Source organism: Gossypium hirsutum, chromosome A03 (assembly GCF_007990345.1).
Source record: "Gossypium hirsutum isolate 1008001.06 chromosome A03, Gossypium_hirsutum_v2.1, whole genome shotgun sequence".
Classification (NCBI taxonomy): Eukaryota; Viridiplantae; Streptophyta; class Magnoliopsida; order Malvales; family Malvaceae; genus Gossypium; species Gossypium hirsutum.
Genome location: NC_053426.1, coordinates 16576024 through 16602225, shown reverse-complemented (window position 1 = coordinate 16602225; position 26202 = coordinate 16576024). Strand labels below are relative to the sequence as shown.

Here is a 26202-nt window from a genome sequence, read left to right as displayed (position 1 = left end):
CTTATTATGCTTTTGTAGATTTTCCCCTAGCTAAGTATAGCAAGTTGAAATCTTCAACTTGTGCATGAGTAGTGGCTGGACATGGGGGAGCTCATGCTTGCTAATTATTTGCTACTTTTAGCAGCCACTCCCACTTATAAATACCCCCTTTCACCTATTTATTCCACACATCTCTCTCTATTTTATTCACTTTCTCTCTTCCAAAACCTCTCTTTGGTTCCCCTTTTTCCCTTCTATTTCCTTTGCCGATTTCCCTCTTGAAAAGGAGCCCTTTAACCACCTTGGGTAGCAGCATTCAAGTGCTTGTAGAATCCTTGGTTCAACAGAACGAGCAGAGAAGGTGGAGTAGAGCAAACTAGTTAGGTTTCGAAGAAACACCAGATTTAATAGTTTCCTATCTTTTAACTTTTCTTGTTGTTGTTATAAACATGTCTATGAATATTTGTTATGTTTTTATTCTAAATTTAGTTAACATAACTTAAATTTAATTCGTGTTAGGTTGATTGCATTTCGTCTACTTAAGTTATTAAAATCATGTTTGTGTTGTTACAGGTCTTGGTAAATTGTTTGATTAAGTAAAACCATGATTATGTTATACTTGCATTATAATTGTAAGTAACTAATGAATTAATTATTAATCATATTGAAATTGTAATTAACTGATACAATACTTAATCAATGCATATTTAATCTTCTAAGGTAGTTGAGGGTTAAATTAGCGACGGTATTAAGCTGTACAATACCTTGCATAACTTGCAAGATTATTGTGATTAAACCGTTTCAATGTAGGAATATATTGTTACTTCACTTAATATTTTACTTTCTTATTAAAATTGATTAATTGTTTGAATTGACATAGTAATATGTTTAAGAGATTAGTTAATTTTGTAAGTCTATATGTGTTATAGTTAACAAATTACCAAGTTGCAGTGAATATATTCATAACAACATGAACATTGTTTTAGTAATATTAAGTTAAGAATTATAATTGATCTAACACAATTATGGAATATTGATTAAACTTGTTTTTCAAAAATCGTGCGTTGAAATTTTTTACCTTTTAATTTTCTTAGTTAATTTACTTAGTTAAAATCTAGTTTTATTAAACCCTTTTCCAAAACAAACAATTTTCATTCACCAAAGTGTTTTTAATTGCATTTGATAAATATTTTCTTACACAGTCTCTGTGGGTACGATAACTTGACATTTACTTATCACTTTATTACTTGTTGCGATTGTGTACACTTGCACATTTCCATCGTTCCAAGTTTTTGGCATTGTTTCCGGGAATGTTTTAAAAGTCATTATTTGTGAATTTGTTAATTTTACATTTTGGTTTTTTTTCTGTTTAATTTAATTCCATTTTTTTCTGTGATTGTTTAAGTTATTTATGAGTATTGATCGAATTATCAATTTACTCCCTCTAGATTCTGAAATTGAAAAAACTTTTCGATAAAAAAAAGGACAAACAAGTCAAAGAAGGACTAAAGAGATGAAGTTTGATCGCGATATTTCGTGATAGGTTTTAAATATTTATAATTAATCATTCTTGAAACTAACTATTATCGTGATGTAGGCAAGTGTACCTATCTAACAGTAGTATAGTTTTAGCAAGACCAGGTTGTCGAACCCAAAGGAACTAAAAGTACTAGTAATGACTGTCTTTTTATTATCTAGCTTAAGAATAATGGGGTTTTGTTTTTAACTAACTAATTATCTAAACTAAGAACTCACAGAGAAAAGAATTGGGGAATTACTTTTGGGAAAAATCGATTGACTTAAGACAATACCTAAGGAAAAATCCACCTAGACTTTACTTGTTATTCTGGCTCCGAATCGGACGATTTATTCATTCAACTTGTTCCATAGAAATCCCTAAGTTATGTTATTATCCCTATTCAAGACTAATAACGTCTAATCCCTAGATTTAATAACTGAGACTTTTCTCTAATTAACACTCTAGGGTTGCATTAACTCGATTTATGGATCCCCTTATTAGGTTTCACCCTAATCCGGCAAAATCTTGTCACCCTATATCTAGGCGCGCAATCAACTCCGCTTAATTATGATAAATATACTCTTAGACAGGGTCTATTCCTCCTCTGAATAAGATCTTATCTTGAATCAATATCCTGGGATATCAAAACAAGAATTAAGAACACATAATTAAGAACAAGTTAAATATTTATCATACGAGTCAGAAAATAATAGCAAGATTCGTCTTAGATTTCATTCCCATTAGGTATTTAGGGGATTTAGTCTATAACTAAATAAGAAAATATCTCAGAAAAATAAAGAATACAAAACATAAAGAAAACCCAAAACTCCTGAAGGGGAATTGAGGAGAGATCTTCAATCTTGATGATGAATTCGGCTTTTGAGATGGATCAATCGGCTTCCTTGGAGTAATTCCTTACTCCCTAATCTGTGTCCCTTTTCTCCTCTTCTAGGGTGTATTTATAGGCTTTGGAATGCCTATGAGCTCTCAAAAGTGGCATTTTTCGAATTGGACTTAACTTGGCTCGACAGGGACACGCCTGTGTTCGATTACTTCAGGCTGTGTTCGAGCCTGCCAAATTGACACGGCTGTGTGGTCTGCCCGTGTGAGGAGGTCCAGGCCGTGTTGATTTCGTACTTTGACCCATTTTCTCCGTTTTTAGCCTGTTTCTTGTTCCTTTCGCTCTCCTATGCTCTCCTAAGTATAAAACATGAAATTAAAGCATTAGGAGCATCGAATTCACCAATTCTAATGGAAAATCATCCATAAAATGCGTTAAACATGGGGTAAAAATATGTGTAAATTACGGTTTATCAAACTTTGAAAACCAGAATCAAGGAAGCGGGGTGAATCAAGTTCAACATTCTATCCTTATTGCTGATGATAGGGATAGAGCTTTAAGAAAATATGTCGTGCCATTGTTTCATGAGCTTAATCCGAGTATTAGAAGACCCAAAATCGAGGCACAACAATTTGAACTAAAGTCGGTTATGTTCCAAATGCTTCAAACAGTGGGCTAATTTAGTGGAATGCCTATCGAAAATCATCACCTTCACTTAAGACTGTTTATGGAGGTGAGCTATTTTTTCAAGCTAGCTGAAGCACCTGAAGATGCACTATGATTAAAGTTGTTCTCATATTCTCTAAAGAGCTCGAGCTTGGTTGAATTTATTACCACCAAATTCCATTACCACATGGCAAGAGTTAGAAGAAAGATTTCTTGTGAAGTACTTTCCACCTAGCAAGAATGCTAAGTTGAGGAATGAGATTACTACCTTCTAACAGTTGGATGATGAGTCCTTGTATGAGGTGTGAGAAAGGTTTAAAGAACTATTACAAAGATGCCCTCATCATGAAATCCCTCATTGCATCCAATTAGAAGCATTCTATAACAGTCTAAATGCTCACACGAGGATGATAGTGGTAGCTTTTGCTAATGGTGCTCTCCTTTCTAAATCTTATAATGAGGCTTATGAAATCATTGAAAGAATTGCCAACAATAATTATCAATGGCTAACCAATTGAGTAGCGTCAGGGAGACGAGTCGCAGGAATACATGAAGCGGATCCACTCACTTCACTAGCATCTCAGGTATCTTCGATTTCCTCAATGCTTAAAAAGTTTGCCACTAATGGGTTTAATAGTTTTGCAGCTCAGCCACCAATCAATTTAAAAATGTAGTCTATGTTTATCGTGGGGAAAGGCATTTGTTCGAAGAATGTCTATCAAACCCAGAATCTGTGTATTATATGGGAAACTAAAACCAAAACCAAAACCGAAAAAGGAAATGACTGCAGTCCAATTTTATAGCCCATCTTGGCGAAACCACTCTAACTTTTCTAAGAGTAACTAAGGGGCTAGAACCAATAACACTTATGCACAACCTAGACCGACCCAGCCTCCTATTTTTACCTAACAAGTTCAAAAATCAACTCAAGTTGAACCTTCCAATAGCTTAGAGAACTTATTGAAGGCACATATGGAAAAGAATAAAGCCACTTTAAGGAATTTGAAGAATTAAGTAGGTCAACTTGCTATTGAACTTAGGAATCAACCATAAGGCATTTTTCCTAGTGATACGGAAAATCCAAGAAATCTGAAGAGAGAGCATTGTAAATCATTGACATTGAGGAGCGAAAAGACATTAGATCCCAACCTTGTCAAAGTTGAAAAGGAGCCAGCTGATGCTCAAGATTTAGTGGAAGTTCAACCAAGTGTTGAAATTCCAGTTTCACCAGAACCAGAATCTACAAAACCCGATAAGGTAATTTCTGAACCAGTTAATTCTGATAAACTAACAACTTCGTTAGATACAAAATTGCCACAAAAGACGAATTATCCAGTTCCAGTAAAGAATCCTCCACCACCTTACCTTCAAAGTATTCAAAAACAGAAATAGGAAATCCAGTTCAAGAAATTCTTAGATGTACTCGAGGAAATTCATATCAACATTCCGTTGGTAGAAGCACTTAAGAAATGCCAAACTACATCAAATTCATGAAGGATATCCCATCCAAGAAACGGAGACTTGAAGAATTTGATACGGTAGCCCTGACAAAAGAATACAATGCATATCTTCAAAATAAACTACCCTAAAATATGAAGGACCCTAGATGTTTTACCATACCTTGCAATATTGGAGCAACTTATTGTGGTAAGGCACTATGTGATTTGGGTGCAAGCATCAACTTGATGCCCATGCCCATATTCAGAAAGTTAAGGATAAGTGAAGTTAGACCAACTACAGTTACATTTCAATTAGCAGATTGATCCTTAGCACATCCTGAAGGAAAAATCAAGGATGTATTGGTATGTGTAGATAAATTTATTTTTCTAGTTAACTTTTTATTCTAGACTTTAAAGTAGATAAAGAGGTGCCAATCATCCTAGGAAGGCCTTTCCTAGCAACTGGAATGACCCTTATTGATGTGTAGAAGGGTGAGCTTACTATGCATCTTCAAGACGATCAAGTAATATTTAATATTTTTAAGTCTATGAGATTTCCTGACACAATTGATGATTGTTCTGCAGTATTCGAGTTAGAGAGATTAGTCATAGAAAAGGAACTCAACTTTATTAATGACCCATTGGAGAAAATTTTGACATCAGACCCTCCAAGTAATAAAGATAGGGAGGAATACTTAGTTTTGCTAGAAGCTAATCAAAGGGGATTTAATCCGCAATCCGACTTTGAATCTTTGGATTTAGAAAGTAGGGATTATGCCCAACCAAAAGTATCAACTGATGAGCCACCTAAATTAGAACTGAAGGTACTTTCCTCACATTTAAAATATGTTTATTTAGGTAATGCTTCTGCTTTCCATGTGATTGTTTCAGCGAAGTTGACTAAAGAGCAAGAAGAAAAACTCATCCTAGTATTGAAACACTTCAAGAAGGCTATCGGATGGACCATAACCAATATTCGTGGCATTAGCCCGTTTGTATGCATGTACAAGATCATTTTGGAATATAGCGAGAAAGGGGCGATTGATGGACAACTGAGGTTGAACCCCATCATAAAAGACGTGGTAAAGAAAGAGATTATAAAATGGTTAGATGCGGGTATAATTTACTCCATTTTATATAGTTTGTGGGTAAGTCTAGTCCAGTGCATGCCAAAGAAAGGAGGTATTACAATCGTTGAAAACGAGAATAATGAGTTAATACCAACCAAAACAGTTACGGGATAGAGAATTTGCATATATTACCAAAAGTTGAACAAGGTGACTAGGAAAGATCATTTTCCTTTGTCGTTCTTGGACCAGATGCTGGATAAACTTGCAGGGCAAGACTATTACTGTTTCCTTGATGGATACTCGAGGTATAATCATATTACAGTAGCGCTAGAGGATCAACATAAAACAACATTCACATGCCCGTACAATACATTTGCATTTAGACGCATGCCATTTGATTTATATAATGCACCTGCTACATTTCAAATATGTATGATGTCTATTTTTACTGACATGGTTGAAAAGTATTTGGAATTTTTGATGGATGATTTTTCAGTGTTTGTAGATACTTATGATGATTGCTTAGCCAATATAGCCAATACGATGTGAAGAAACAAACCTCAGACTTAATTGGGAAAATTGTCATTTCATGGTACGAAAAGGTATTATTTTAGGGCATCAAATAACGAGACATGGAATCAAGGTAAATAAAGCAAAGGTAGATGTTATTGAGAAACTCCCACCTCCAACATCTGTAAAGGGTGTTAGGAGCTTTTTGGGCCACGCTAGTTTCTATCGGAGATTTATCAATGACTTTTCCAAAATTACTAAACCCTTATGTAAATTATTGGAGAAGGACACGATGTTCAATTTTGATGAGAAGTGTTTAAGAGCTTTCAATTATTTGAAAAGTCAATTAGTTTCGACACCAATCATCATCACAACGGACTAAGCTTTACCATTTGATTGATGTCTGACATAAATGATTTCGCAATAGGAGCTATGATAGGCCAACGAAGGAACAAAGTTTTTCATCCCATCTACTATGCAAGTCTAACTCTAACAGGAGCTCAATTGAATTATATGGTAACAAAGAAATAGTTACTTGCTATTGGGTTTGCTTTTGACAAGTTTTGATCTTATCTTGTAGGTACCAAAGTGAGTTTATGACAATTAAATACTTATTTTCCAAGAAAGACGCTAAACTGAGGTTTATTCGATGGGTGCTTTTACTCCAAAAATTCGATCTAAAAATTCAAGATCAAAAGGGAGTAAAAAACCAAGTAGCAAACCACTTTTCCAGATTGGAGCCACAAGAAGGGACTTCTCCAATTATAATAATTCAAGAGACATTCCCAAATGAACACATACTTAAGGTAAATCATATCCATAATACCCCTTGGCTTGCTGATTTTTCTAACTATCTACCTTGGGGTTTAATCCCCCTTGATAAGTCATATCAACAAAAGAAAAAGTTCTTCACGATCTGAAGTACTATTTCTGGGAATAACCATTCTTGTCAGAAAGTGTGCAGATCAAATGATCAGGAGATTTGTGGCAAAAGATGAATTATATGAGATTTTATATCATTTCCACACAGCTCCAAGTGGGAGACACTTTGGATGTACACGTACTGCAGCCAAAGTATTGCAAGTCAGATTCTTTTGGCCAACACTATTCAAAGACGCATTTGCTAACGTAAAGAGTTGTGATTGGTGCCAAAAGGTTGGAAAAGTCACCAATAGAAATGAGATACCCCGAACAAACATCATTGAGGTAAAATTATTCAATGTTTGGGGTATTGACTTCCTTGGTCCTTTCCCTCTGTCTTTCGGTCACAAGTAAATATTGGTAGTAGTAGACTACGTGTCTAAGTGGGTTAATGCCGAGGCATATTTGATGAACAATGCCAAGGTTGTGATGAAGTTTTTGTAGAACATGTATTCACAAGGTTTGAAATTCCTAGGGCTATCATTAGTGATGAAGGGTCTCATTTTGTGAACAAATGGTTGAAATGGTTACTTGATAGACATGGAGTGAAGCACAAGGTTGCCACAGCTTACCCTCCACAAACAAATGGGCAAGCTAAACTGGCAAACAAAGAGATAAAAGGCATACTCGAGAAGGTAATTTGTCCAAACTGATGAGATTTGTAACAGTCCGATTTTGACCCTAGTCGGAATGCTGGTTTCAGGACCAAAAATTCGAGTCTGAAAAATATTTTAATATTATTTTTTGTGTATGTGATATGTGAATTTACATCTATGGAATTTATATGATTTAATTTGTCTGTTTCTGTGCTTAATTATGAAATAGGATTAAATCGCGTAAAGTGTAAAAATTGAGTGCTAGATGCTAAAGCACCTATTTGTCTTGGCTTTTAAAATAAAGGTCATTGCATGTCAAATTGACCATTTATCTTAGTGGTGGACAAACATGGACATATAGTTGGTAAGTTTAATGTTTATTATTTAAGGGCAAAATGGGAAAAAGAAAAATAATTAGTGATATAATAAAATAAAACATGTTAATGGATGAAATGTTCATCCACACTTGCTGAAATTCAAAGAGAGAAAAGAAATAAAAACATTTAGGGTTCGGCTAGATTAAAGCTCAATTAAGGTATGGATTTTTGTCCGTTTTTGATAATTTCTACGTTTCTGTGATCGTTGCTTAGTGTTCTTCAAAGCCCATGTCTGAATTTCTATTTCTGTTAAAGATTTCATGAAATTCCATTGTTGATATCATGAGTTTTGTAATGTTTTTAAATGAATTATGAAGGCTTGGTAGATGGTTCATAAGTTTTGTTTTTGAGTTTTTGATGAAATCGAACTATTTAGACTAAATTGTGAAAATGAGGTTTTGAAGGACTAACTTGTGAATTAAATATGTTATTTGGGTTGGCATGGAAGTCATGTATATTCAGCCAAGCTATAGTCTTGATGAATTTTGCATATTTGTGATTTTGTGAAAAATAGACTAAATTGTCAAAATGTGAAAATGTAAGGGCTAAAATCCAAAGTGCCCTAAATATGTGTATATGGATTAAATTGAATGAAATGAATTATTGAATGGTTGAATTTGTATTGTATTAGATCAAGAACAAAGAAAATCGGACTTAGATCGAGGAAAGTCTAAAATAGATGAATAGTCGACTCGTTCCGTACGAAATCCGTCTGAGGTAAGTCAAATTACAATTACGTGCTAATTGAAATAAATTTTGTACATATAAACTGTAATCTGTATTGGAGGGCATTGAGTGCCTGATGAATATCTTTGGAGTAAAGTATGATAATATGATAATATTTGAAAAGCTCTGTATGTTACTAAAAAAAGTTAGCATCTGTCTGAGACATTATGTAAGGCCGTGTCTGGGACACAGGCCTCGATTGAGATTTACGTATAAGACCATGTCTGGGACATCGGCATCGTATCTGATTTCATGTAAGACCTTGTCTGGGATAGAGGCATCGATATTGAGTTACATGTAAGACCACGTCCGGGACATCGGCATTGTACTTGTTTATGAGCAACTGTATCGTTTCTGACCCGTCTGATGATAGCGTACGAAATCTGAAATTGAAAATACAAAATGTATAACTTATACAAGTACGTTTGTATCATACTAAATTTCTGAATATGAAAAATTATGTCTCTGTGAAATATGTATGGAAATGAAACATGACATATATGCCAACAGAGGAGCATGATTAAGTTTATGAATTATTTTATGAAATGGTTATGAATCTATATGGTTGAATTGTACTTATATGCTTTAGTAGTTAGACCAATTGTATTTGGCTTACTAAGCTCTTTTTAGCTTACTCTGTACGTTTACTGTCTGTTTTACAGTTATTGTAGCTATTGAAGGCTCGGGAATAGTCGAAGATTGTCACCACACTGTCAATCTCATTTTGGTACTTTTGAAAGTGTACATATTTTAAAGTATGGCATGTATAGGCTAGAAGGTCTATGTATATAAGTTTTGTTATGTATATATTATGCCATGGGAGTTGGCTAACAAATGATAAGCTTGTGTATAGTTTTGGTGTATGCTTGTAATCTGCTAAGTTCTAATGTGTTTTGGTCATTCTTAAGTATGGAACTGGTTGGAAATTTTGGTATGAATGTTGTATATTATTGCTTGTAGGATTGGACCCAAAAAGGGGTGGCAAATTGGCTTAAATCAAGCCTGCATGGTGCCACACGGTCAGGGGACACAGGCGTGTCATGTGGCCGTGGGCTAAAGTCAGTAGCTAGCCAAGTATCACACGGCTATAGCACACGGGGGTGCCTATTGGCAATGGGTGAAAGTCAGTATGGTTACCCTGTTTTGGCACGGCTGGTTCACATGGGTGTGTCTGATGCCCGTGTGAGGCACATGGCCTGGTTACACGAGCATGTGACCTCAACAGAATTGGAAAATTTTCTATGTTTTGAATTTTATGAATGTGTTTGGTTTAGCTCTAACCGTTCTTAAACGTATGTTTTAGGTTTCGTTGACCATCTTAAGAGATGATTACTTATGAAATGATATTAAATAGTAACTGTGATTCTGAATTGGTCTGAAATGTTTTGTTTGTATGGTAATGCCTTGTAGCCCTAATCCGATGTCGGTTACCGGTTAGGGGTGTTACATTTTATTAGTATCTGAGCTATAGTTTTTTCGATTCTAGGACTACCATAGCGTATGTGAGTCTAGCTATACCTGCCATATATCTAAATCTGTGATAGTGTGATGACTCCTGACTTTGAAATGTGCTTTTATATAGCAAATGGATCCCGATAGAGCTATAGTTGACGATGTTGAAAGCAATTCGCATGCTTCCACGCAAGGGATGGTGAAAGATGATTCACGACCGGCTATGAGTAGCCGTGATAGCAAGGCTAAGCAAGCCTTCTATCAGATGATGAATGAATGGTTCACTCAATATATTAGAACCAATCTGACTATACAACAACCTCCACCCCCGGTTAATCCTTCTCAAATTCCTGATATGCCACGAGTGAATCTGGTATAGTTGAGTAGACCACCGGTTGATAAGATTTGAAAGTATAGGGCTGAAGAGTTCCGAGCTACAACGAATGATGATGCTGAAAGAGCTGGATTCTGGTTAGAAAATACAATACGAGTGTTTGATAAAATGTCTCTGAGTCCTAAGGAATGTGTTAAATGTGCCATTTCACTTCTGAGAGATACGGCATACCATTGGTGGAAAACTTTAATATCTGTAGTCCCGAGTAAATGGGTTACTTGGGATTTCTTTCAATCTGAATTTCGGAAGAAATATATCAGTCAGAGATTTATTGGTCAGAAACGTAAAGAGTTTCTCGAGCTTAAACAGGGCGTATGTCTGTTACTGAATACGAATGTGAATTTGTAAGATTGAGCTAGTATGCTCGTGAATGTGTATCGAATGAAACAATAATATGCAAAAGGTTTGAAGATGGACTAAACGAATATATCCATCTGTTATTTGGAATTTTGGAGATTAAAGAAATTGTAGTGCTTGTTGAACGAGCATGTAAAGCTAAAGAATTAAGTAAAGAGAAAAGAAAAGTTGGTTCTGAAGCTAGAGATGCTAGAAAGAGATCTTCGAGTAGATCATTTCAGTCTATGTCAAAGAAATTCTGAGATGATCAAAGCCGTCCAAATGCTAATTTGGGACATTCAAATCGAGATCGAGCTAGATCGCATTCAAACTTCAGAGTTCCTACTACTTTTGTTGAAAGTGTTGGGAATGTCCGATCTGAGAGACTTGAATGTAAACACTGTGGTAAAAGATATCCAGGAAATTGTAGATTGAATGACCAAGCCTATTTTCGATGTGGATCTCTGGACCATTTTGTAAAAGATTGTTCTGAACCTGCTGAGTAAGAGAATGTACAGAATCTGAGACCGAGCAACACCTCAGCTAGAGGTAGACATTCCAGAAATGCAAGAAATGCAAGTAGTGGTCAAAGAACTACTGGAGATACTATTGTTAGATCTGATGCTAGAGCACCTGCTAGAGCCTATGGTATCCAAGCTCGTGAGGAAGCCTCGTCTCCAGACGTGATTACTGGTACTTTTACTCTCTATGATACTTCTGTGATTGCATTGATAGATCCTGGATCAACGCATTCTTATATCTGTATGAATTTAGTGCATAGTAAGACTTTGCCTGTAGAGTCTACTGAATTCGTAATTAGAGTTTCGAACCCCTTAGGAAAAAGTGGCTTGGTTGATAAAGTCTGCAAGAATTGCCCATTAATGTTACGAGATATCTATTTTCCTGCTGATCTGATGCTTTTACCTTTCGACGAATTTGATATAATTCTGGGAATGGACTGGCTGACTTTACACGATACTATTGTGAATTGCAAACGAAAAGTCATTGATTTAAGGTGTAAGAATGATGAGATAATTCGAATTGAGTCTAGTGATCTAAATGGACTACCAGCTACGATATTTGTAATGAAAATACGAAAATATGTGAAGAAAAGTTGTGAAGCCTACTTAGCTTATGTGTTAGATTCAAAAATGAATGATAAGAAAGTTGAATCAGTGTCTATTTTCTTTGAATTCTCTGATGTGTTTCCTGAAGAACTGCCTGGTTTGCCTCTGATTCAAGAAGTTGAGTTTGGCATTGAATTAGTACTTGGTACTACTCCGATATCGATAGCTCCGACCGAATTAAAGGAATTGAAATCTCAGTTGCAAGAATTGACCGATAGAGGATTTGCTAGATCGAGCTTTTCACCATGGGGTGTTCCTGTTCTGTTTGTGAAAAAGAAAGAGGGCACAATGAGAATATGTATTGATTACCGTTAACTTAATAAAGTGACTGTAAAGAACAAATACCTTCTGCCTAGAATTGATGACTTATTCGATCAGTTGAAAGGTGTTACTGTGTTTTTTAAGATAGATCTGAGATCGGGTTACTACCAGTTGCGAGTAAAGGATTCTGATATTCTGAAAACTACTTTTAGAACGAGGTACGGGCATTATGAATTTTTAGTTATGCCTTTTGGATTAACGAATGCACCTGCTATTTTTATGGATTTGATGAACAGAATATTCAGACCGTATTTAGATCAATTTGTTGTAGTATTCATTGATGACATATTGATTTATTCACGTGATGAATCTGAACATGCCAAGTATTTGAGAATAGTGCTACAAACTCTGCGAGATAAACAGTTGTATGTAAAGTTCAGTAAATGTGAATTCTGGTTGTGAGAAGTTGGCTTTCTGAGCCATATTGTATCAGTCTTTGGAATCTGAGTTGACTGAGCAAAATTTTAGCTATTCTGGATAGGAAACCTCCGAGGAATGTTTCTGAAGTCTGCAGTTTTCTGAGCTTTGTTGGTTACTACAGACGATTTGTAAAAGATTTCTCTGCAATATCGACTCCGTTGACAAAATTGCTTCAGAAAGATGTGAAATTTGAATGGTCTGAACAATGTCAGAAAAGTTTTGATTAGTTAAAAGCTCTGTTAACTAAAGCTCCGGTACTGGTACAACTTGAGTTAGGTAAAGAATTCGCTGTTTACAGCGATTCTTCATTGAATGGACTCGGTTGTGTTTTAATGTAAGAAGGAAAAGTTGTTGCTTATGCTTCGAGATAATTAAAGCCGCATGAGAAGAACTATCCGACACACAACCTTGAGTTAGCTGCCATTGTATTTGCTTTGAAGATCTGGCATCACTATCTGTTTAGCGAGAAATGTCATGTGTTTTCTGATCATAAAAGTCTAAAGTATTTAATGACGCAAAAAGATTTGAATTTGTGACAGAGAAGATGGTTAGAACTGCTAAAAGACTACGAACTTGTGATTGATTATCACCCGGGAAAAGCAAATGTGGTTGCTGATGCTTTGAGTCAAAAATTGTTATTTGCAATGAATGCTCATTTAGTTCTGTCTGATGATGGTTTAGTTTTAGCTGGATTAAAAGCGAGACCTTTGTTTTTACAACAGATTATCGAAGCTCAGAAGGTTGATAATGAGATTATGGCTAAACGAACCCAGTGTAATTCTGATTCTAATTCTGAATTTCAAATAGATGATGATGATTGTCTGAGGTTCAAAAATAGACTTTGTGTTCCAAGAAATCTAGATTTGATTCAAGTGATTTTGAGTGAAGCTTACAATAGTAGATTTTCTGTACATCCAAGAAGTACAAAAATGTATAACAATTTGAAACAACTATATTGGTGGCCGGGAATAAAAAGAGATATTTCTGTCTTTGTTTTGAGATGTTTAATCTGTCAGCAAGTTAAAGTTGAACATCAGGTGCCATCTGGGTTATTAGAACCGATTATGATTCCAGAGTGGAAATGGGATCGAATGACCATGGATTTTGTTTCGGGCTTGCCTCTGTCTCCGAAAAAGAAAGACGCAATTTGGGTTGTAGTTGATCGCTTGACGAAATCAGCTCATTTTATTCCGATTCAGTTTGATTATTCGCTGGATAAGCTCGCTGAGTTGTATTTTTTTTATATTGTGAGATTACACAGTGTGCCATTGTCAATAGTGTCTGATAGAGACTCGAGATTTACATCGCGATTCTGGAAGAAATTGCAAGATGCTCTGGGTACTAAATTGCATTTTAGTACCGTTTTTCATCCGCAAACAGATGGTCAATCTGAACAGATTATTCAGATATTCGAGGATATGTTGAGATGTTACATTCTCAAGTTTGAAGGTATGTGGGAACAATATCTACCTTTGATTGAATTCGCTTATAATAATAGCTTTCAATCAAGCATCAAAATGGCACCGTACGAAGCCTTACACGGTAGAAAGTGTAGAACTCTGTTATACTGGTCTGAGCTCAGTAAGAATAAGATTTATGGTATTGATTTGATAAAAGAAACTGAACAGAAGTTCAAAGTAATCCGAGATAGTCTGAAAGCTGCCTTTGATCGTCAGAAATCTTATGCAGATTTAAAATAAAAAGATATCGAATTTGACCTCGGTGATAAGGTGTTTCTGAAAGTGTCTCCGTGGAAGAAACTGTTCTGATTCGGTAAAAAGGGAAAGTTGAGTCCGAGGTTCATTGGACCGTATAAAATCATCGAGTGAGTTGGACCGATTGCTTATAAATTGAGGCTACCATCTGAGTTAGAAAAGATACATAATGTATTTTAGGTATCGATACTTCGACGGTACAGATCTGATCCATCCCATGCGATATCCCCTTCTGAAATTGAGATTCAATCTGATATGACTTACAAAGAAAAGTCGATCCGTATTTTAGCTTGCGAGATTAAAGAGTTACGAAACAAGAAAATTTCATTAGTTAAAGTGATGTGGCATCGACACGGAGTTGAAGAGGCTACGTGGGAGCCTGAGGATGCAGTGAGACAACAATATCCGAATCTATTTAATGGTAAGATTTTCGGGGACGAAAATCCCTAAAGGGGGAGAATTGTAACAGTCCGGTTTTGACCCTAGTTGGAATAGTGGTTTCGGGACCACAAATTCTAGTCTAAAAAATATTTTAGTATTATTTTCTGTGTCTGTGATATCTGATTTTACATCTGTGAAATTTCTGTGATTTAATTTATTTGTTTCTGTTCTTAATTATGAAAAAGGATTAAATCGCGTAAAGTGTAAAAATTGAGTGCTAGATGCTAAAGCACCTATTTGGCTTGGCTTTTAAAATAAAGGTCCTTGCATGTAAAATTGACCATTTATCTTAGTGGTGGACAAACATGGACATATAGTTGGTAAGTTTAATGTTTATTATTCAAGGGCAAAATAGGAAAAAATAATTAGTGATTTAATATAATAAAACATGTTAATGGATGAAATGTTCATCCACACTTGCCGAAATTCAAAGAGAAAGAAAAGAAATAAAAGCATTTAGGGTTCGGCTAGATTAAAGCTCAATTAAGGTATAGAGTTTCGTTCGTTTTTTATAATTTCTATGTTTCTGTGATCGTTGCTTAGTATTCTTCAAAGCCCATGTCTGAATTTCTATTTCTGTTAAAGATTTCATGAAATGCTATTGTTGATATCTTGAGTTTTTTAATGTTTTTGAATGAATTATGAAGGCTTGGTAGATGGTTCATAAGTTTTGTCTTTGAGTTTTTGATGAAATTGAGCTATTTGGACTAAATTGTGAAAATGGGGTTTTGAATGACTAACTTGTGAATTAAATATGTTATTTGGGTTGGTATGGAAGTCATGTATATTCGGCCAAGCTATAGTCTTGGTGAATTTTGCATATTTGTGATTTTGTGAAAAATAGACTAAATTGTCAAAATGTGAAAATGTAAGGGCTATGGATTAAATTGAATGAAATGAATTATTGAATGGTTGAATTTGTATTGTATTAGATTAAGAACAAAGAAAATCGGACTTATATCGAGGAAAGTCTAAAATAGTCGAATAGTCGACTCGTTCCGTATGAAATCCATCTAAGGTAAGTCAAATTACAATTACGTGTTAATTGAAATAAATTTTGCATATATAAACTGTAATCTTTATTGGAGGGCCTTAAGTGCCTGATGAATATCTTTGGAGTAAAGTATGATAATATGATAATATTTGAAAAGCTCTGTATGTTCCTAAGAAAAGTTGACATATGTCTGAGACATCGTGTAAGACCGTGTCTGGGCACAGGCCTCAATTGAGATTTACGTATAAGACCATGTCTAGGACATCGGCATCGTATCTGATTTCGTGTAAGACCCTGTCTGGGACAGAGACATCGATATTGAGTTACATGTAAGACTACGTTCGGGATGTCGGTATTGTACTTGTTTATGAGCAACTGTATCGTTTCTGACCCGTTTGATGATAGCGTACGAAATCTGAAATTGAGTATATGAAATGTATAACTTATGCAGGTACGTTTGTATCGTACTAAATTTCTAAATATGAAAAATTATGTCTCTGTGAAATATGTATGGAAATGAAGCATGACATATATGCGAACAAAGGAGCATGGTTAAATTTATGAATTATTTTATGAAATGGTTATGAATCTATATGGTTGAATTGTACTTATATGCTTTAGTAGTTAGACCAGTTGTATTTGGCTTACTAAGCTCTTTGTAGCTTACTCTGTGCGTTTACTGTCTATTTTACAATTATCGTAGCTACTGAAGGCTCAAGGACAGTCGAGGATCGTCACCACACTATCGATCTCATTTTGGTACTTTTGAAAGTGTACATATTTTAAAGTATGGCATGTATAGGCTAGAAGGTCTATGTATATAAGTTTTGTTGTGTATATATTATGCCATGGGAGTTGGCTAACAAATGATAAGTTTGTGTATAGTTTTGGTGTATGCTTGTAATGTGCTAAATTCTAATGTGTTTTGGTCATTCTTAAGCATGAAACTGGTTGGAAATTTTGGTATGAATGTTGTATATTATTTCTTGTAGGATTGGACCCAAAAAGGGGTGGCAAATTAGCTTAAATCAAGCCTGCATGATGCCACACGGTCAGGGGACACAGGCGTTTCATGTGGTCGTGGGATAAAGTCAGTAGCTAGCCAAGTATCACACGGCCATAGCACACGAGCGTGCCTATTGGCCGGGGTGAAAGTCAGTATGGTTACCCTGTTTTGACACGGCTGGTTCACATGGGTGTGTCTGATGCCCGTGTGAGGCACACGGCCTAGTTACACGGGCGTGTGACCTCAATAGAATTGAAAAATTTTCTATGTTCTGAATTTTATGAATGTGTTCGGTTTAGCTCTAACTGTTCTTAAACATATGTTTTAGGTTTCGTAGACCATCTTAAGAGATGATTGCTTATGAAATGATATTAAATAATATCTGTGATTCTGGATTGGTCTAAAATGTTCTGTCTGTATGGTAATGCCTCGTAACCCTAATCCGATGTCGATTACGGGTTAGGGGTGTTACAAGATTGGTCCAAAAGACTAGACGATGATTTATGGGCATATAAGACAACATACAAAACACCTTTAGGGATGTCACCTTATAGGTTGGTTTTTGGGAAAGCTTGCCATTTACCCTTGGAGTTGGAACATAAAGCTCACTAAGCTCTCCAACAACTCAACTTGGATCTTGAGCTTGCTAAAGAGAAATAAATGCTTTAACTTAACGAGTTAGAAGAGTTTTGAATGTTCTCGTGCGAGAATGCCAAACTATTCAAAGAAAGACTAAAAAGATGGCATGACAGGCACATTCAAGTTCGAGAATTTGAAGTAGGTCAGCAAGTCTTGTTATTCAATTCCAAATTAAGGTTCTTTCTAAGTAAGTTAAAATCACGTTGGTCCGGTCCATTTACGATTCACCAAGTTTTTCCATATGGAGTTTTTGAACTTCAAGGTAAGGGAGGTAATTTTTAAGTCAATGCTCAGCGCTTAAAACATTACTGGGGGATAAAATTGAACAGGATAAAGACTCGTTCATTTTATCAGATACTTATTTTTTATTATTTTCTTTTAAATAAATGACTTAGGGTATATTTTCAGGATTAGTATGTTAAAATAAATTTTGTCTAGAAGATTGAAACTTAAGCAGGACCGCTTATGACCCCTCCAAATTTTCCTGGGAATTGATTTTAACATAACCTTTCAGGAAATTATTCCCTAAATGGTTAAATAAATAGTCCGGTTTTTCAGATAAAAGGGTCAATTTTGATCCAAGTTTTAATTGCAGCTAAATTTTCAAACTTTCTTTAAGTTTAGGTACTTAATTGAATTATTTGAAAATTTTAGTTGTTCTTTTTGTAAATATTAAAAATTAGCTGTTTCGTTCTGTAAATATTTTTAAATAGCTAAAATAAATGTTTAATTTTATTTCCAGTAAATAAGGGTGATAATACTTAATATATAATTATAATTATTATAACGTATATTAATTATTATCAACTTTGTATAGAATTAGAATTAGTTTAAATTTTATCATATTTTAATTAAGAGTTTTTATTTCAATAAATAAAGTAATAGAAAATAATATTTTAATATACATTATATTAATTATTAATTTATTAACTTTATATGACATTAGGACTTAGAATATTTTATTATTAATTTGTTCTAAGAATTCTAATTGAATTCCTTCCTCCCTTCACTATAAATTCTACCAACCTTTTCCACCATTCACATCAACTTAACCAACCACACCAACACCCACCATCTGCATAATAACACAGGCCCAGCAACCTCAACACTTACGCCTTTTCTGTTTCCAACTCCAACTCACGTGCACCTGTCGCTCACGTCATGCCTTGCACGTTGCTCCCGTGAGCATGCTGTCGCCGCATCTGCACTTAGCGCACCTGCCACTCGCTCACGCCTGCCCCTACTCACGTCTTGCTTGCGCACCCGCCCTGCTCCCGTTGCTGCTGCCCTGGTGCATTGCTACCATTCCTTTCTTCCAACCGTGCGCACCCTTGCACAAATCGAACACCGCTTGTCACATTTGCACCACACTTCCATCACATTTAGCCACCAACCGATCACCCTTCCAACCAACCTTCAATCAATTTTTTTTGCTTTAAAATTTATTTATTTTATTGAGTCTTTAGTTTTTATACAAATGTGGTAAGGAAATTTTTCTCCTAAATTTCAATTTTATTTATTTAAATTTTAATTTATTGAATTATTATTTTATATTAATTGAATTTTTAAGAAAATATTTGTTTCCATCTTATGTTTAGGTTAATCATGCCTCCCAAAAAATCTCATGCCTCTATCCAAGTTGAAGAATCATAAAACAAAATTCACTATGAAGAAGTCAAAGCAAGATACGATAGCATCTTTAAAAATCAGCAAATTCTCCAAGAAAAAGGCTTCACACTGAAAGAAAGCAACTATATCAATTTCATGGCATGCATTTGACAAATTGTTGAAGCCCTCAATTGGGGGTTGTTTTGTGAGAAAAGACCTAGTGTAGATGAAGAGTTAGTTTGTGAATTTTATGTGAATTTGACCTCAAGCGAATTAACAAAAGTTTCTGTCTAAGGAATCAAGGTACCAATAAGCTCAAACGCTGTTAATGGATTCTTTGAATTACCTTATTTTGAAGACGATGAATATTCTTCTTTGATGAGAAATATTGAGGCTGGAAAATTACAATAAATTCTCGAGGAACTTATAGTACTGGGTTCTAAGTGGACGATATGAAAGCATGGAACTCACACTTGTCGTAGAGAATATTTGACACCATTAGCAAATGTATGGTTCTATTTCATTTGATTCAGTCTTATGCCTATTTCACATGGGACCACAATTTCATTAGAGCGAATGGTCTTGTTATACTCGATCTTAAAGGCAAAGACCATTGATGTGGGAAAAATCATTCTGAGAGAAACGTAAAATTGTAACGCTAGACGTTCTGGCCCAGGTTGCTTTCCCTTTATGATAAAATTTTGTGCTTGAAAGCTAAGATTCTTGCAAACTGTAAAGAAGATAGGTTATAGCAATGGCACAATCACAGATTGGGACCTCTACCGAATAGCCGGAGATTCTATTCTATAGCAGCGACTTAAATTGAACGAGGACCCCAAAGAAGAAGAAGAAGATTTCACAGGGATCAAATCAATGCAGTCAGCTGAAATCTCTGATAAGGCAGAACCAATTGAACCAATAACCGAACCTGAGATGGCAACCTCAACATTCAGAACTCAATTGCCTCGCTCAGATCTTCGTGATGAACTATCAAAGATGATGGACATAATGCAACATATGCAATGGCAGCAACAAGCTTACTGAAGATATTCAAAAATACAGATGACTCAATGAAAAGCGCTTTTATGAAAATATTCAATGACCCGTTTATTTTTTTTCCTGAGTTTCCAGATTTCATATTTGAATCGTGGAGTCCAATATCGAAGAAGGAGTGAAGCGATTCATGCAAAGACAAAGACGATGAAGCAAAAGATGAGTCGAATTCTAAGGGATATGCAAATAAATAAGAAGGGAGGAATCTTTACCTCATTTTCTTTCTCAGGATATTTAATATTTTTAGGATTAGGTTTTATTAGGATTTTTACTTTTTGCATAATAAGATCAGACGTGGAAATCATAAATAAAAATGAACAAGTTGCAAAATAAGAAGTGTGGCAATAGATATGTACATGTCTAGGATTGGACCTAGAGAGAGCTTGGTACTTAAGCAGTCATATTAACTCACCTCCTCTTTTCTAGAATCCTACCTGGTCTATAGTATCTATTCACTTCTAACAATGAGTACATTGTTCATATTAAGTAATAGGACCGAAAAATTGAAATTATTTCCTCTCAAAATAAAATTTTCTTTTAATTATGTTAGGGTTATATTTTGTTCAAAAACTTGAAATTTTGTTAGGTATGCTAAACTTCAGTATGAATAAAATTCTATTATTTCAATAATTGTTATGTTAGCTAAATTATGACATAAATGTACTCTTAATAAAATATGTAAATCATACTATAAAATTTTTTAGTTCCTTAGGAAAGCCAAGCATGCATGAAAGTTTAAGTCTCTAGAATTGACTCAGAAATTTCTTGACGCGAAATCTTAGAAAGCATGGAATGTTGAAAATGATTTAGGCAAAAAAAATTTTGGATCATTCGAGCCTTTCAAGAACCTTAATGAATTTTTATCCTTTGAAACCTAACTTTGAGACTATATGGCCTAATTTTATTTGAACCTTTGCAATAATTAGCCATCACTTCTCTCATAATTATCTTTAAATTGTCTCAAACACTAGAGTCAGTACTATTTAGAATATTCTTTGAAAATAAGTTTGGAGGAGTTGAAAAGAAGTATCAAATGCTCAAAAAAAAAAGAGAAGAAAGAGCATATGTACTTGAAAGAAATAGACGTACAAAAGAACATGTAAAAGTAAAATAAGTTGGTGTATTAAAGGTACTTACTCCAAAGGTCCGATGCAAGCTGAGTCTAGGGTTTTTAGCCTAAATTTATCTATATTTACCTACCCCTAGCCTAGCCACGTTACAACCTATTAAAAAGACCTATTGATTCAAGGTTCTGTGCTACCTATATTAGTGGAAAGAAATTGCTTTGTACAACATATGAAGGCATAAATTAAACTTAATGATTGCAGCTTAATCTTAAATAAGGGAATAAAATCAAATTGATACGGATTTAACATGTCTTTGTTAAGAGAAAATTTATTTTATTTTTGCTATCATAATAATAATTGAGATTAATTTGAATAATATGTATACTCAAGTAGCATAAAACTCAAAATTTTTTGTTCTTGAACATAAGTATACTAAATTCATAATTTTGAGAAGAATGTTTTCTGAAGGAATTTTTCAAAGGTGTTTCCAAGATATTCTTTTTAATTTGTGCATTACTCAGGACGAGCAATGAATTAAGTTTGGGGGTGTGGAAACACAAAAATATATAGACATTTTCATGCCCTTTTTAACTCAAATTCATGCAGCTTCGTAGTTATTCTTGTCGAAAAATATAATATAATTATAAAATAATTAAATTGTATTTAAATTATTAATATATTGAATTTTGATTAATTTTATAATAAATTTTCATAAATTTTGATTTATTTTTGACAGATTTGTACAAGTGGTGAAAATTGACTCGGCAGACACTACTAGAAGTTCAAAACCATGAAGCAATTTCTGAAGCATTGAGGCGAATTAATTTTTTCAGCCTAAGACGGTCCAAATTATGAATATTAATGCCTAATATTATTATTAATTTTATTACAGAAAGGAGGCCCAGTTGTGCTAAAACAAAAGACTGATCCAACCAAGCAGTCAGGCTGCTCAAACCCGCCCAAAATGCTGACCCAATCAGCTCAAATTAGCTGATTTATTGACTTGCAAGTCAGCCGTTGAATTCTCCTTGAAATCGCATTCAAACCCCTACACTTATTATGCTTTTGTAGATTTTCCCCTAGCAAAATATAGCAAGTTGAAATCTTCAACTTGTGCATGAGTAGTGATCAGCCATGGGGAAAGTTAATGGCTGTTAATTATTTGATATTTTTAGCAGCCACTCCCACCTATAAATACCCCCTTTCACCTATTCATTCAACCCACCTTTCAGTCCACACATCTCTCTCTTTCACTCATTTTCTCTCTTCCAAAACCTCTCTTTGTATCTCATTTTTCTCTTCTATTTCCATTGTTGATTTCCCTCTTGGAAAAGAGCCCTTCAAACACTTTAGATGGCAGCATTCAAGTGCTTTTAAAAGCCTCGGTTCAATAGAATGAGCGGAGAAGGAGGAGCGGAGCAAACTAGTCAAGCTTTGGAGAAATACCGGATTTGATTCTAGTTTCATATCCTTTAAATTTTATGGTTTTTGTTATGAACATGTCTATGAATATTTGTTATATTTTTATTCTAAATTTAATTAACGTGGCTTAAATTTAATTCGCATTAGGTTGATTGCATTTCATCTACTTAAGTTATTAAAATCATGTTTGCGTTGTTACAGGTCTTGATAATTTTTTTGAGTAAGTAAAACCATGATTATGTTATACTTGCATTACAATTGTATAAGTAAAACCATGATTATGTTATACTTGCATTACAATTGTAAGGTAACTAATGAATTAATTATTAATCGTATTGAAATTGTAATTAATTGAAACAATACTTAATTAGTGCATATTTAATATTCTAAGGTAGCAGAGGGTTAAATTAGCGACGGTATTAAACGGTACAGTAGCCTTACCTAACTTGCAAGATTATTGTGATTAAACTGTTTCAATATAGGAATATAGTGTTACTTCACTTAATCTTTTACTTGCTTATTAAAATTGATTAATTATCTGAATTGGCATAGTAATATGTTTAATAGACTAGTTAATTTTGTAAGTTTGTATGTGCTATAGTTAACAAATTACCAAGTTGTCGTGAATTTGTTCGTAACAACATGAACATTGTTTTAGTAATATTAAGTTAATAAATGTAATTGATCTAACACAATTATGTCATATTGATTAAACTTGTTTTTCAGAAATCGTGCGTTGAAATTTTTACCTTTTTAATTTTCTTAGCTGATTTACTTAATTGAAATCTAGTTTTATCAAACCCTTTTGTAAACACAAATGATTTTCCTTCACCATAGTGTTTTTAATTGCATTTCATAAATATTTTCTTACACAATCCCTGTGGGTATGATAACTTGACATTTACTTGTCACTTTATTACTTTTATGATTGTGTACACTTGCACATTTCCATCGTTCCACTCTCTATGACTGCCGAAGTGTTGTTTGTTACAACTGTCGTGTCTTCGAGCTGCGCTTACCTTGACTTTAATTTGGTGTTTGATTCACTAATTGGTTGTGAGTTACACGCTCTAAGGAAACTCAGTCTCCATTCTAACAACTTTAACAGCTCTATCCCCGACGTGCTTTCTCAAGGTACTCTTTTACGCACCGTTTACTTACTGTACAACTCATTCATCGGTAACCTCCCCACTTATGTTTTTAACCTCATGAATTTACTAATCCTTAATGTGGCTGATAATTATCTCTCTGATAAGATTGCCACTGTTATTCAACCATCTTTCCGGTCCATCTATTTATCTTCAAATGATTTCTCTGATGAAATACAGCTGAATTTTTCGACCGGTTCTCAACTACAACTCATCAACTTCTCATACAACTATTTTTCTAGTGAAGTTTCGACAAGTATTGGCTACTTCCAATATTTACAATACCTCTGGCTCGACTTGAATAAGTTGTACAGAACTTTACCGTTGATTATAAAAAATTGTTCTTCGTTGATACATGTAAGCATTGAAGACAATATGCTTAAAGGACTACTTCCAGGAAGCATCGTCGTCATTTCGAATCTTCAAGTGCTTGCTCTATAGCATAACAGACTTTCCAATCTAGTATCGAAAACTATTTTCTATAAATCTTCAGGGAATAAAATGGCATCATTGAAGACCATAAAACTTGGATTCAATGAGTTCACTGAAGTTATTAAGCCACGAGATAATAGAAGTTGCTTTACAATGTCGGCTATGGAGGTTTTGGACCTTCATGAGAATCATATCCATGGCGGTTTTCCATCTTGGTTGACCAGTTTGAACCACATTAAAAATATTAGATATTTTTAGAAACTTCTTCACTGGTTCATTACCGATCGAAATTGACAACTGATTTAAACCCAAGCAGTTAGAGAGGAAGAGAGAAATAGAGAAAAAGAATGAAGATGAAAAAAATGAAAAAAAATATTTTGATGACGTCATCTAAGATATCGTGCTTATGTGGCATGCCACATAGGCTATTTCGTTGACTTGCCATTTGATTGACGGTCAACTCACGTTTACTATTAAAATTGGGCCGATTTTTGAAAAAAATCGTAACATTGAGAGTGTAAATAAAAAAAGGTTAAGGGCTCAAACCCAAAAACCCCTAAACATTGAGGGTATTTTATGCAATTATGTCTTTTCTTTTCTCTTCTATGTAACACCCCAAACCCGGCTTATACATTATGGCCGAATCTGGAGATGTCACAAAGAAGGGTTTTGAAAACAGATTCGTTAAGATAAATCATTCCGACTTTATAATTCATATTCACTTATATCTATTGTCAAAAGCATTATTTAATTAACTTATTTGCCAAAATGTGATTTACAGCGGAAGTTATAGTAAATATTATTTTTGAAAATCCTATTCAGAATTTGGAAAACCTTTGTTTTAGTAAAAACAGTGGTTTTAGATATCCATCGCAAATAAAATGTTTAAACAAAAATCCAAATCCCGAAATTAAACCAAATAGTCCAAAGAGTCCAATTATTACAAAACTTCAGAAATAGTCCTTAAATTAAAATAAAACCACAAACTTCAACAGGTTATGAACTCATGGTGACCGTGAGGCCCGTCACACCAATACACTTAAGTTTGTGGATTACTTAAACAGAACAGACAAATAGATATGAATTTTTGTAAACTTAGTGTGTAACCCAACAGAAATAGACATGCAATTCGTACAAGTATGCATACACAATCAGATTCAGATTCAGATTCGCACTTACGTATTTTACAGATACAGTTTCAGAGAACAGAATCAGATATGCAGAACAGATATACAGAATCCTACCCCTATCCTCTACACACCAACTCTGACCATCCTATCACACTATGTAAGGTTAAAAGCACCCACCCATCCCTACACACTATATTGTGTCATTACGACACATATCAGATAATATGCAGCCAAGCTACTAGAATATTGGCGAAGGTTGTCATACAGAATACTTCCTCCACATATGCAAAATCCACCCTAGTCATAGATACAGATATAACAGATACAGTAAACCCATGCATAACATACTCATATACGGATGTCATATATATAATTATCAGAATAATCAGACATGCATAGCAATGTCCTACTCAGAGCAAAATATCAGATCACATAATTTCAGGGTTTGGTTAGCCCTTACCGACCCTACGGTAAGCCCACAGTCGATCGGAACGACCAGTGTAACCCTAGGAAAAATTACAGAATTATGGGCCCACACGCAAGTGTGGCCCACACTCCCAGATTGGCCTTGCCCGTGTGGCCCACATGGCCTGGCTCAAAACCCACATGCCCAACTTGGCCTAGCCTGTGTGGCCCACATGGCCACACTCACACCACTAAACAGCTGTGTCTTACCCACCGCCATGCCCTGGTTGATCACACAGCCGTGTCTCACACACGGCCAACCACATGACCAGGCACATGCTCGTGTGGTGTCAACAGAATACACTTTTGGCTTTCACTGAAACTCAATTGAATGAGAACATGACAGTAACCAAAAGAAGGAAACCAAAAAAAGTTGAAAGTGGAAGAC

General features: G+C 34.8%; 1 non-coding gene across 1 annotated transcript; it reads right to left on the bottom strand.

Annotated features, from left to right (window-relative positions):
- Positions 1–3250: 3250 nt before the first annotated feature.
- Positions 3251–3357, bottom strand: LOC121227264 (small nucleolar RNA R71). The gene has a single exon (XR_005924896.1). It is a non-coding gene; the product is annotated as a small nucleolar RNA R71 (small nucleolar RNA).
- Between the last annotated feature and the right edge of the window lie 22845 nt (positions 3358–26202).